Source organism: Pelobates fuscus, chromosome 3 (genome assembly GCF_036172605.1).
Source record: "Pelobates fuscus isolate aPelFus1 chromosome 3, aPelFus1.pri, whole genome shotgun sequence".
NCBI lineage: Eukaryota > Metazoa > Chordata > Amphibia > Anura > Pelobatidae > Pelobates > Pelobates fuscus.
In genome coordinates, this window is record NC_086319.1 from 283,618,897 (window position 1) to 283,632,768 (window position 13,872).

The window sequence follows — 13,872 nt, forward strand, 5'->3', positions numbered from 1 at the left end:
CAGGAAGTACTACTTTACTGAGAGGGTAGTGGATGCATGGGATAGTCTTACAGCTGAAGTGGTAGAGGTTAACACAGTAAAGGAGTTAAAGCATGTGTGGAATAGGCATAAGGCTATCCTAACTATAAGATAAGGCCAGGGACTAATGAAAGTATTTAGAAAATTGGGCAGACTAGATGGGCCGAATGGTTCTTATCTGCCGTCACATTCCATGTTTCTATGTTTTTATGCTTGGACATACGAAAATACACACACAGAGGCTCACACAAACACAATCAATCAAATATATAAAGAGATATTAAATGTGAGCATTCCTCAATTTTAGCTGAGCTACTGTCTTGCTTGCTGTTGCTGTACCCTGGCATATTTTTCTGTGTATAAGATGCCCCCATGTATAAGACAACCTCTATTTTTTTTAGCCCAATTTTAAGAAATACATTTGAAAACATCTATAGCACTGAAGTCAAGTTTGGCTGATCAGGATCCCCCAGGGGTCCCAGGCCCCTTACACTCCGGTAGGAGCTCCCGAGGTCCAGACACTGGTTCCCTGGGCCGCTGTCCTGTTGGTGGCGGCAACAATGCCCTCTGCATGCGGTACCCTACGGGGGATGTCCAGGCAAGGTCTCACTTTCCGGCGTCTATCTGTAGTCTGGAACCATGAGGTCTTGGCGTTGTCCAGAGTGAGGCAAGGAAGCATGCGATTGCGCAAGATCTCCCAGACCCGCGCACACAATCAATCAAATTCACAGAGAAGTGTGTCCTCTGCTTCAAGTATGTCAGCAGGTCACAGAGGTGTACAATACAGCCTATGCCCACAGGAACCTGACAGTAGCGAACCCAACAGTCAGCTGAGTGTTCTGTCAATGAGTAGCCAAGTTTTGTGCCCAAATTGTGCTAAGAAACTACTGTAAGTATTTGGCTTAATAATTATATTTTTGAAGGACCTCCAGCCACATACAACTAACTTGGTTGTCTGTCAGGCCCTGCGCACAAGAGGTATTCTTTAACACCTGCAGTGACATTTCGTGTCTAAGACGACCCCAAATGTTAGGCGAAAAATATTTAGAAAAAAAGCAAAGTCTTATACATGGAAAAATGCGGTACAAATCTGAGTCTATCTTCCTGAATTTGTTTTCCTTCTTATCATTCTACCCTTCTGCCTCAGTCATTTCCACATCTTCCTTTCCTTATAGATTGTAAGCTTGTTTGAGCTGGGCATTCATTACCTCTTACCTTTGTCAATATTATTCTGTATGTTACTTGCTGTTCAATATCTTCATTCTATAGTTCTAAAGTATAGTTTGGTATGATAGTGAGGGAGCAGCGCCTTGTGGATGGTCTTAGATCCAGGTGATGTTCGGTGGATATGTGGAGAAAAAAAAAAACAGGAGAAAACAATATGGGGTAGTATCTTCTGACAGTCGGTGAGTAAAGTATAAAAACGCACTTACAGTTATTAGGGGCTGACGATCAGCTCCAAGGGCAGCGTCTGGGCGGAACAATCCCTGCCTATGGATATGGTGGTCCTTATGATCTTGGCAATTATTGTATCTGGATCAGATCAGTTGTGGTGTGTGTTTTCAAAATTAGATGTAGTGGATCACCATTGTAGATATGTATGAAAAGGAATAAATCAGCAAATAGTGCTCACTGGTATAAAATCATATGTAAAAGTAAGTAAAAAAAGAAAGGTATTTTTTGCTCAATCCCGAACGCACAGGCGATATAATCCCTACCAAGGATATAGCTGGAGTTTTCCTCTTGATAAAATCGTTAGAAGGGTCCTAAATTGTGCAAAAGTATATAAGAGTATAACTTTTATAAAAAATCCAAAAATACGCGTTTTACCAAATTAAAGGGTTTATCAAAGTGTTTACAGATTTTGGAGGGGTGTGTTTGTATGTAGTTTTGGTGTTTGTATATTATGCTGGTGTTTTAATACAGGAATGTGTTTGTAAGTAATCTTGGTTTGATTGCAGTGGTGTGTTTGTATGTAATATTAGGAATTGATAGTAGGAGTGTGTTTGTATATAGTTTTGATGTATGCGCGTATACTCTTATGTGGCCACACACACTGACACACTAACACACATAAATACAAACATATACCTACACAGACACATACCAACAGATATTAACATATTCCTACACTGGCACACACACAAATACAAACCTATACCTACACAAGCACATATACACACTGGCACACATACAAACATATACATGCACACACACTGACACACACACACATACCTACAGATGCATACTGGCACACACATATACACACAGAGGCACACATAGAGATACACGCTGACACTCATAGGTACACACTGATACACATAACTACACAAAAACACTGGCACACACAATCACAGATACAGACACACACATACCTACACATACCCACTGGCACACACAAATACACATACATATTTACAAATAAACACTCTGGCACACACACATACCTACACATACACAATGGCACACACACACACACACAGATACTCACACATATTCCGACACATTCACACTGGCGCACACACACAGTTACATAAACACGCACATATGTACACATACACTTTGCCTCACACACAGATACACAGGCTCTTTGTCTGCAGTGCTCTCCTTCCTCCCTCCTCAGTGTTTCCTCAGTTCTCCCAGTCCATGCGGTCTGTAAACTGAGATAAAGTGACAGATAGTAACTTCCTCCCAGCACTCTCTGCATATATTAAAGGGGCCCAGTCATGCTGCCAAAGGGCTGAAGCACCCTACCTGGCCCCCTGATAAGACCTGCCTAGGGGTGCCGTGCCTGAACTCCTTCCGGCATCATTGATACTGCGATATTGTTTAGCAATAAGCTCCGCAGCTTAGTCAGGAAATGCTGGCACCATAACCACTATAGTGCACTAACGCTTTCACTTCTTACCTGTAAAAACTTACAGATTATATACTACTTTGTAAAAACAGCTTTGTGACTTGCGCGACAGAAACAGGAAGCGTGAAGTCACACTGTACCATAAAAGGAATTTACAGAACTAAGCATATTTCAACGGAGCATTAGGACATAAGTAGAGGGGTCTGATGGTGAAGCTGCAGAAACCACAGAATGTCACAAGTCAAGATTTTATGCTTACTTATGCTTACTTGTCAGACACTGAAACCTAGACCCAAAGTCCAAACCACAACATGAAAGAAAAACAGACTGGACATCCGGTCATCTTAGTAGCTTGAGCCTGGGGTCAAGGTACCTTCCATTACAATTTCCCTCTTTTTGACCCCAAGGCTCACCCAGGTGTCTGAGGTATGTTCAGGTATGCTAGTCAAAACCTGTGGGTCTTTTATTAATGCCTTCATCACGGTTCCGTCAGACAGGGCAAGCCAGGGGTCACAGGAGGAATGATCCTTCATCAGTTATACAGCTCTGTAGGTGTCAAAGGTTTAGGAAGCTGGCATTTAAATTAATGTACGACCAACATGAGGATTTGATTTACACAAGGATGATAGAAGACAGAAGAACCTAAATGTCAGAAAAATCATCATTATGACAAATACTGCAATAAGTAAGAAATACAATAATTTCTTAATTAACATACTGAGCCATGTACCAAGACCAAAGGTTCAATCCCAATCCCCAAAGAACCCTGTCTCTTGTTTTATTTCCTTCACTAGATCGTGCAGAATCTGTATATGCTCATGGGTCATGGTCTCATGATTGGAAAGATTAAAGCAACATATGCCTTTTACTGCCTCACACCCTAAATCATGTTTCATTAACAAATAGTCAATAGCCGCCCTACCCGGTCATCTTAGTAGCTTGAGCCTGGCGTCAAGGTACCTTACATTACAATCACACTCACCCAACTCCCACACAATCACACTCACCCACCACACACATCCCCCTCCGGTGTATTGCTTAGGGGAAGGAAGGAGGGAGGCCCTTCTTTGATTCTTGCACTGGGATCCAGTGGCTACTAGTCAGGGCCGGATTAACATAGGGGCTGATGGAGGTGCAGCTCCAGGCCCGTGCCCATGGAATAGGCCCATTTTTTTTACATACTACTCTTAGGGTTGCGAACTGGCCGCTATTTATTTGAAGCTGCCTGGCCGGTGCCCATATTGCAGTAATACCGGCAATACAAATGTATTCAGAGAAAACTCTGTATTGCCAACACCGGCCAGTAGGGGTCGCTGTGTGTGTGTGGAGAGAGGCAGGGATAGGAAGTTACAGCATATACCTGCATCCATAGACATAGAACACATAGACGCTGCACGTCTATGGCATTGTGTGCTGAGCGGCGAGGAATGCGGCCGCCATCTTGGACCGGTTGCCGCTCTACTGAAGCTATTGAATAACCCTTAGAAAGTCCATCTCACAAAAGGTAAGTGAAGGACTTGGGGCACTTATAGTCCTTAATACCCCTGCCCCTTAATACCCCTAGTCCTAGTCCTTAATACCCCTACCCCTACAGTGTTAATACCCCTACCCCAGCACACATAGTCCTTAATACCCCTACCCCAGCACACATGGGGTATTAACACTGTAGGGGTATTAATGACCTGGGGTAGGGGTATTAATGACCTGGGGTTGGGGTATTAAGGGGTAGGACTAGGGGTAGGGGTATTAAGGACTAGGGGAATTAAGGGGTAGGGGTATTAATGACTTGGGGTAGGGGTATTAAGGGGTAGGGGTATTAAGTGCCCCAGGTACTTCACTTACCTTTTGTGAGATTAACTTTCCAAGGGTTCTTTAATAGCTTCAGTAGAGCGGCGACCAGTCCAAGATGGCGGCCGCATTCCTCGCCACTCAGCACGTAATGTGACATCTACGTATTCTATGTCTATGCCTGCATCTCTCTACTCACTAATCCGCGGGAGAGCAGCTACACAGCACAGAGAGTCCAGACAGCAGCTCCCAGCCTGCAGCCTGCAGCAACTTTTAATGTTTGTGCATTTAAAGGTATAAGGTAATGTAAGAGGTGAGCTATGGCAGGTGAGCTTGTTACAAACCTCCTCTGATGTCCTGACTTGCAACTCTGCTGTGGTGGCAGTGTGGTGGAATCTCAGTAAAAATAAATTTACTAGGACAAGATTGCCACATGGTATGTGCATTTGCATATGTTGATGTACCAGTTAAGTCGGTTACACGTAGCTAAGATACAATCAGTAGTGTAAGGAGCATAAGTAGGAATACAGGATATACGAGTATTTCCCCTCCTCCATTGTGCTGGGCAAGCCATGTGGTCAAACAGGATTTAAGTCTCTATTCGGTTGATTAGATAAGAGTATGTGTAGGTTGAACTGATTATGGGAGGAGCTACATGCCTATATAAGGGACCTACACTGTATGATCAGGACTCAGATCTTGTTGTATTTTGGTGACATTAGTCCCTCTGAGCCCCGGTCGGTGAATCGAATAAAGAATCTCTTCCTTCCTGAAGAAACCTGTGTCCATCTCTCTGTGCTTGGCTTCCGTCAGTTTCTCCGGTATCAGCAGCAGCTCAGCTCTAAGATAAATATATAGGCCACCATTAAATATTTTTAGTTAAGCTTTTCAAATGATTTTGTTCAAAATAATAAATGTTAAGGGGTATGGATTTACTTGAAAGATCAAAGCATGAATTAGAGAGAGAGTAGCATATTTTAAAAGAATCTGAGTTTTCTAATAGCTGCATCCTATGAGTTTCCCTCCAGCAACGTTTCCTCCAGATACATAACGCTTGAGAGGTATGACTGTTTTAGTGTTTTTGGTCGATAAGATTCTGTACTCCCCCCAGCACAAGGGTGGCTAAAAGATAAATTCCCATCTGTTGTACATATCCCATGATGCATTGCCAGCTGGTGATCTACCATTTGCTCATCCTTGCAGGGTTTCCTTGTGAGAAGTTTTTGGATGTTTGAATGCTATTATTATTACTTTTTATTACTGGCATTTATAAAACGCCAACACATTCTGCAGCAATGTAAGCATGTTTATTGATGGAGTATGTGTGCATGAAATGAAGGGGTCTATTTGTGTATAGTATTGGCATTTGAATGCAGTTGTGTGTTTATATGTACTGTTGGTACTTAAAAGCTGTAGTGTACACGTGTACTGCATTTGAATGCAGGGGTGTGTTTGTATATAATGCTGGTGTTTTTTTGTTTTTTTTTGTAAAGCTCTTTATTTGTTGGTTGTAAGATAACATGAAAATTCGGCTCGCAGGCCGTCAGGAAAAACAATCGGCAAACAAGTGTGGTGTCAGACATTTTGATCATAAAACATCATTCCATGAAGCAGAGCTCCATTACTTTGTTGCAGTATGTTTCTTTTTCTTTTTCTTTGAAATAATACAAGTATGGAAAATATAACAAGAAAGGTAGGCTCTCGGGCCTTTAGTAATGACAAACGTCGCTTCGAGACATGTATGGAAAATATAACAGAAAAGTTAGGCTCGCAGGCCCTTAATAGTGACAAACGTAGCTTCAAGACATGTCTACCCCTTATGATTCTCTGTAGGTAGAGTATCAGTGTTGTGACTCATCTTTTATTTTCGTCCCATCGTCATGTGTAAGGTATAGTATATAATCTGTATGTAGTAGACAGCGTCTACGAGCTCTCTTTGTCGCTCATGGATGTTCGTGATTGGTATGGGATCTTATGACGGGTGACCTCGTATGTGGTGTGTATGTGTTGGCTACCCATCGTGTCAGTGACCTATGTGCTCGCTAAGCTCATGTCCCGGTAGATTAAGTCTGGCAGGGATTCATGTGTTCCCTGTCCAAGCTGCCCTATCTGCCGTTGTTCCGTATATCTGCTCTTGATTCTGCCTTATCTAAATGTATGTCCAAGGGTAGCAGTTACAGTGGTAGTGCTTCTTGTTTATTTTTCCTGTTGTCGTGTGACCGTGGCATGTTTTCAGTTAAGTTAGTCGTAAGCGTTTGTATTTGGTATGGAAAGTGAATGGATTACAGACACAAGAATCGTGATCAAGAAGGAGGGAGAGGGGAAAATAGTAAGGTTACGGGTATTTAGCTATGAGAGGAGATGCGGGTTCCGCCTCGAGGGTCCGGGCCCCCCCACGAGCCTTCCCCGACCCAACCTATCGAATCCTGGACACATATGTGAACCATGGGCGCCACAGCTCTGCGTGTCTGTCCCCTCTGCCTAGCAGAGATGCTTGCATCGCCTCCGCCCCCTGAATGTCCTCCACTCTGCGTATCCATTCCTCCACACTGGGGGTCTCTGTCTTTTTCCAATATATATGGATCAGAGCCCTGGCAGCGTTGAGTAAATGGCGTAAAATCGATTTTTTTATACCGTGCTATTGGCATTTGTGAAATATGCAGTAGAGCCAGGGCCGCGTTCCACGTGGGTATTTCTTCCAGGACGTCGATTATGTTTTGTCGTATCAATTCCCAATAAGGGACAAGGGTGTTACACTCCCACCAGATATGTATCATCGTGCCCCTTTCCTCTTGGCACCTCCAACAAGTTGGAGGGGTTGGCGGGAAGATCCTATGGAGGAGTGCCGGCGTTCGGTACCAGGACGCGATTATTTTGTAGTTCGTTTCCTGGTATAGTGAGCTTATGGAGCTCTTGTGTTGCCAGAGAAGGCGTTCTCCCACTGTGTGGGTGTGAGGGCAGTGTTGAGCATGGTTTCCCATTGTCTGCGGAAAGTGTTGTTTTCCGTAAGGTGTCCAATTAAGAGGTGTTGGTAAAATATGGATATTGCTTTCCCCACGGGTTTGCCTTTCTCGCACAATGCGTCAAACCACGTCAGGGTTCGATGTAGGTGCTCTTTATAACGCATGCGTTTGTAGAAGTGTGTCACTTGCATATTGTTCCAAGGAGTATCCCCTAGGAGGGAGTCCAGTGCCCTTATGTTGCCATCCCGTAATATCTTCATGATTGGGAGATATTCGCGGCCTCCTCCGAAAGGGAGAGACGTCGATGTGACCCCCCCCCCCCATTGCGTCATTGTAGGTGACGGACATCAAGGGGCTCGGTGTGGGCGAAATGTGTACTTGTTCCCTCATGCGTCTCCAGCTGGTGAGCGTTTGCGCCACGATATCTCCCTTTTCCCGGTCCAGGTCTACGTTCACCCGCCTCCCCCATACCGCAGCCTGTAGATGTGCCCCCCGTTCCTCTTGTGCCAGAGTAACCCATAGTTTGCGCCGTTGCGGGTCTACGTGCAGGTCTAGGATGCATTGGAGGACGGTAGCCTGGTGGTATCTTTTAAAGTCGGGTAGCGCCAAGCCTCCTCTGTGTCGCGGCAGGCATAGGATGTCATGACGGAGTCTTGAGCGTTCGCCTCTCCAGACGTAGCGGATGACCGCTGATTTCAGCTTTGCAAAGAAGGACGGGGGTTTTGCTAACGGGATCGTCTGGAACGGGTATAGGAGTCTTGGTAGGATGTTCATTTTCAAGACTGCGATTCGTCCATGCCAAGAGACATGTGGGTATGCCCATTTATTTAGGTCCGCCAGTATAGTTTTCAATAGTGGCGTAAAATGTTGTGAGTACAGGTCGTTCGGGTCTTTCGTTATCCCCACCCCAAGGTATTTCATCTTAGATGAACACCACCGGAAGGGAAACAGAGATGCTAGAGCTGCGTATTCTTCCTCCGGGAGGGTGACGTTAAGTACTTCACATTTGGATAGGTTAAGCTTGAAACCTGCCAATTTGCCAAAGTGTTCCGTTACTGCCAAGATGTTGGGCATCGTGATTCTGGGGTTAGCAACAAAGAACATAAGGTCGTCCGCGTATGCGGCCACCCTACGCTCTGTACCCCGCCAGGGGAGGCCCCGAATGTCCGGGTGTTGTCTGATCGTCTTTAGTAGCAAACAGTAACGGTGAGAGTGGGCAGCCCTGTCTCGTACCATTGGAGATCTCGAACTGTGTTGTAAGTGCTCCGTTTACTCTCACCGCGGCCCTTGGTTCATTGTACAGTGCGCGTATCCAAGTGAGGAGTTTGGGTCCCATCCCCATGTGGCCTAAGGTGGCGAGCATGTAGGGCCATTTCACCCGGTCAAAGGCCTTTTCGGCGTCCGTGGAGAGTAATGGGAGTTGTTTTCGCGTCATTCTCGCCCTGCGCTGTATTGCGAACAACCTCAGGGTACTGTCGCGTGCCTCCCGACCGGGTATGAACCCCGTTTGGTCCTCGTGGACTAACGATGGGAGGACCCTTTGGAGTCTAGTCGCTAAGACTTTCGTGAACAACTTGGTGTCCACGTTTATCAAGGATATCGGGCGGTAGCTGCCGCAAGCCGTCAGGTCTTTCCCGGGTTTTGGTAGCACCGTTATTATTGCTGCTAAGGATTCTCTTCCAAATTTTTCCCCCTCGGACCCTGCATTAATGGCTTTGGTCAACCAGGGCAGCAGGATCGGTGAGAAGGTCTTATAGTATCCGGAGGGTAGGCCATCGGGGCTTGGGGCCTTTCCCGCTTTGGTCGATTTCAGGGCTGCCTGGATGTCTTCTGTTGTAATCGCCGTGTCCAGATCTTCTGCGGTGTCCAGGTGTAATGTTTACATCACGGCCTCTCTTAAGTATTCCTGGGTACTGTTGTGTTCGGCCACCCCGTCCACCCCTCTGTCTCGGTCCTGTAGGTTGTACAGTGATTGGTAGTAGCGCCTGAATTCTTCGGCTATTTGGTCCGGAAATGCTGTCGTGGCGCCCGAGGAGATGCGCAGGGCGCGGACCTGCTTGCGGGGCGCATTGCCTTTCAGGAGCCGTGCCAGGTGTTTGCCGCCCTTGTTGGCGTTGGTGTAGAAGAAGCCCTTAGATTGTTGCAAAGAGCGTAAGTGGCGTTTTGTAAGGAGATCCCTCAGTTGGCGTCTTGCCTGCCTTAGTTCCCCGTAGGTTTCCATAAGCTGGGTCCTCTTATGTTGCTGTTCTAGCGTCGCAATCGATTTGTAGAGTTCCGCCATTTCTCGGGTGGCTGCCTTTTTCCTGTTAGATGCTATCCGAATGAGGGCGCCCCTAATGACGCATTTGTGGGCATCCCATACAGAGACCGGAGAGGTTCCTGGCGTGTCGTTTTCCTGGAAGTATTGTGTTAGCTCTTCCGATATTTGCCCACGTGCCCCATGGTCCAGAAGGAGGGCTTCGTTGAGTCTCCAAGTCCAAGTGCAGGGTCAGAAGAGTGGGGATTCGAGTTCAATGGTCACAGGGCCATGATCTGACCATGATGCCGGGTCAATTTTGGTGGAGAGGAGGCGCGTTAGTCCCACTTGTCTTATGAAGATGTAATCGATACGCGAGTATCTATTATGCAGCGAGGAGTAGTAGGTGTAATCCCTTGTGGTGGGGTGGAGGGTCCTCCAACAGTCCACAAGATCCATGTCTCCCAGGGTCCGTTGTATGGAGAGTATATGAAGTTGGTTGATGCTGCTATGGCCCGTTGTTGAGTCCACGATGGGGTTTAAGGTGGTGTTAAGGTCACCCCCTAGGATTAGCGTGCCCTCGGAGAAATCTCTAAGTTTGCCCAGCGTAATCCTGAGGAATTGGGCTTGTCTCTTATTGGGTGTGTAAACGGTAGCGAGTGTGTAGAGCATCCCAGCAATTGTCCCCTTTAGGAACAGAAAGCGTCCCTGGTCGTCCTGCAGGCTGTCTAGCGTTGTGAATTCCAGGTCTCCAGCGATCAGGATGGCAACGCCCGCCTTTTTGGTCATAGGATGATTGCAGAAATGGTTAATCGGGTAGTGTCTATTCTGGAGTTTAGGTGCGGCGTTCTTTCTGAAGTGTGTTTCTTGTAGTAGCGTGACCGAAACCTCTGTATCTCTCGTAATATGTGAGTTCTTCGTTCAGGCGCGTTCAGACCCCTGCAGTTAAGGGGAGCAGGGTGGTCCATCGCTCGGTGCCCGCCCCCGTTGTGGTCAGCTGTTTCAGGTGCCCGGACCCCCGCCGCGTCCCCCAGGTAAGGGGGCAGTAGTAGGGCCGGGTTGGGAGGGGGATGAGAGAAGGTAAAGTGGGTTATAGGGTGGAGAAGAGGGGTAGGAAAAGAGAGAAGAGAAGAAAAGCAAACAGTTGCCCGATTAGGCGGGTACTGTGACCAGGATAAGAGATATCTCGGTCGGTCAACCTGGTGAAGAGGTGGCTCGTGCTACGGTCGGCAACCCTGTGGGTTTGCCCCAGTAACCAGACCAGTAGGTCAGAGCCTGTAGGGTGCCGCCGTATATGTGTAAGCACGAGTGTGGTGTGAGGTGAGTGGTCCGCACCTGTCCAAGTTGGAAAGTGTGTGTGTCTCGTTCAGAGAGCTCGTATCCGCCGCTACCCGTGGTAGCTAACATTTCAAAGCATTATAAAAGATCCAGCTCAAACATTTGGCCAAAGCCATAATTAACAGTGTAACAACAACATAGGGTACATTTTTCGTAATTCAGAACACGTGTGTTTGCGTCTATCTCGGCTCTCTGGCTGTCTGGTGTGAGCCAGAGGATTTCCCCTGGCTTGTGCCTCATTCCCCCTCACGGGTCCCCCTCTGTCTTCATGCTGTCGCGGGGCAGTGCAGCATTATTCATAAGTGTGCTATAGGGGTTGTCATCAGTCCTTCGCTTCGTGTGCTGTCCCCCTCTTTCCCATGTGTCACCTCATGAATCTCAGGTTACAGGGGGTGGGCAGCAGTCGTATCCCTTCTGGGGTCACCCTAAGCGTCGGCGTTGCGTTCTAGTCCTTATCGCCCTGCAGTAGTCTAGGTCTCATCTACCTGAAGACTCCACCCTCCCCTGTGGTCCGGTACAGTCGTGCTCGTCGTAGGGGTTGGCTTTACTTCCTTCCCTTGCTCTACCTGTCTCTGTCTGTCGGGTATGGCTGTCCATGCGTGCGTATCCTAGTGGGTCATTTCCCTCATGCTTCAGCCCCCTCCCCCATTTCCCAGGGTGTTCCTTGGGGCCGTTTCAGTGTGTCTGTCGAGCTCATTTGTCAGTTCGTGGCTATGCGTCAGGGTCCCGTTTTGCCCCGGTCATTGATTGCCTATAGTCTGCCCTCCACCCGTGCAGGGGTGGTCAACAGTGTATAGCATGCATTGAGACATGTGTCCATGACCCTTTCACATGTCCCAGGAGCATATGCCATGTGGAATCCGGGCGAGAGGGCTAGTAGTAACATAGGTTTTAATTTCACATGGTGGTGCCAGGGTTACGTCGCTCGGGGGCCTGTTGGATTAACATTGGCTGGGTAGCCTATTACTTCCCAACGTGCATCGACCCAATGACCCGGTGTGTCCCCCCGCCCCCCCAGTCCCGTACCTCCCAAAGGTGCGTAAGAGGGCTGTAAACAGCCACAAAGAGGCAGATTGGGGACCCTCCATAGTCCCATTGTCCAGCTCCCCCAATAAGGCAGGTTCGGGCAGATGTCCCCTAGTGAGCATGATGCCGCCACGCGGGGCGCCCTGTCAGAGTATTGTGCCACTGGGACTTCGTGTTGACAACCAAGTCCCCTTCACCCCTGTCCCCAGAGTCCCAACTCGTGGCATACTTGTATTCCCCCCCCTCCCCCGTTCTCCCCCCTCCCAAAATAAACTTTACAATCGTTATGTGTATGTGCGGGGGGAGTAGTAGGTGGTGAAATGTCCGCTCTCCCCAGGGAGACCGCTAGGCAGTGTCTTGTGACTCCCCTTATCTACCAAGTTCTGTTGTGTGGTGGGGGACCTTTCCAGACGCTGCCAGGAGCCAATCATCAGCTTGATGTGTGCTGTACTGTACTCACTTGGCCTGTTCTCCCCTCCCCAAGCATCTCCGCGGCGGGGGCCCTGGCGGTGAGTGCCCTCCTCTTCTGCGGGCTGCTCTTTGTAGCCTTGGGATCGGCCTAGAAGCGTCCAGAACCCAGTCCGTAAACGGGATATGCGGTATGTTCAGGGTGTAAAGGAGTCGTGGGATGTCATCCGGCCAACTGGCTGCCAGCCATTTATCTTGATGTCTGGCCATTAGGGCAAAAGGGAATCCCCATTTGTATTTAATATTGCGTTCTCGTAGCGCATTGGTTACTGGTTTAAGTGCTCGCCGGGCTTCCAACGTATATGGAGAGAGATCATTGTATAGGGATACTTGAGTGCCTTGGAAGGGCCACGTTGGGCGTTCTCGGGCTTTTCTCATTATTGCGTCTTTGATTGGGAACGAATGTAGGCAACAGATCATATCTCTTGGGCCTTCCTCAGCGGAGCGTGGGCGTAGGGCCCTATGTGCCCTTTCAAATTCGTACGCTTGCGGTGTATCAGTGCGGAATAAATTTGTTAATACCTCTTCAGCTTTCTCTCCCTCGCCCGCTTCAGGGACCCCCTTATTCTTATGTTGCATCTGCGGCCTCTATTATCGAGGTCCTCCAGATTCCTGCGCATGTGCAGGATCAAGTCCCCTTGCCTGGTTATGGCGACGTCTGTCGCATTGATCCTGGTGGAGTGGTTTTCTGCCGCCTGTTCTAGGGCCTGGATGCGGCCTGCGTGGGCCGTTACCTCTGTGCGGAGCCCCGCCATTTCTGCCCTCAGGGCATCCTGTATGGTGGTGGTCAGAGTGAGGAGGTCAGCTTTGGTCACCATGGCTGCTGCTATGTGCCTCAGTTCCTCCCCAATCCTGTCTATAGCCGTGGAGTCTCCCCCCGTGGTTTGGGCTGAGTGTTGTGCGGCCGGGGCCGGGCTTTCATCCCCGCCGCCATTACCACGTGGCGGCTGTAAGAAGCCGTCCATCGGACCTTGCTGCGGGCCTGGCTGAGGGTCCCTCTGGGCTTGCAGGTGGTCAGAGCGGCGGTTACGACACATTTGTCGTGTTGGCTAATGCGGGATCGCTTGGATTAGGTACGGGTGCGGCGGAGCTCAGTACCTAAGCGGCCATCTCGGTTGGTGTCCAGGCCACGCCCCTTCTGCTGGTGTTTTAATACAGGAGTGTTTGTATGTAGTGTT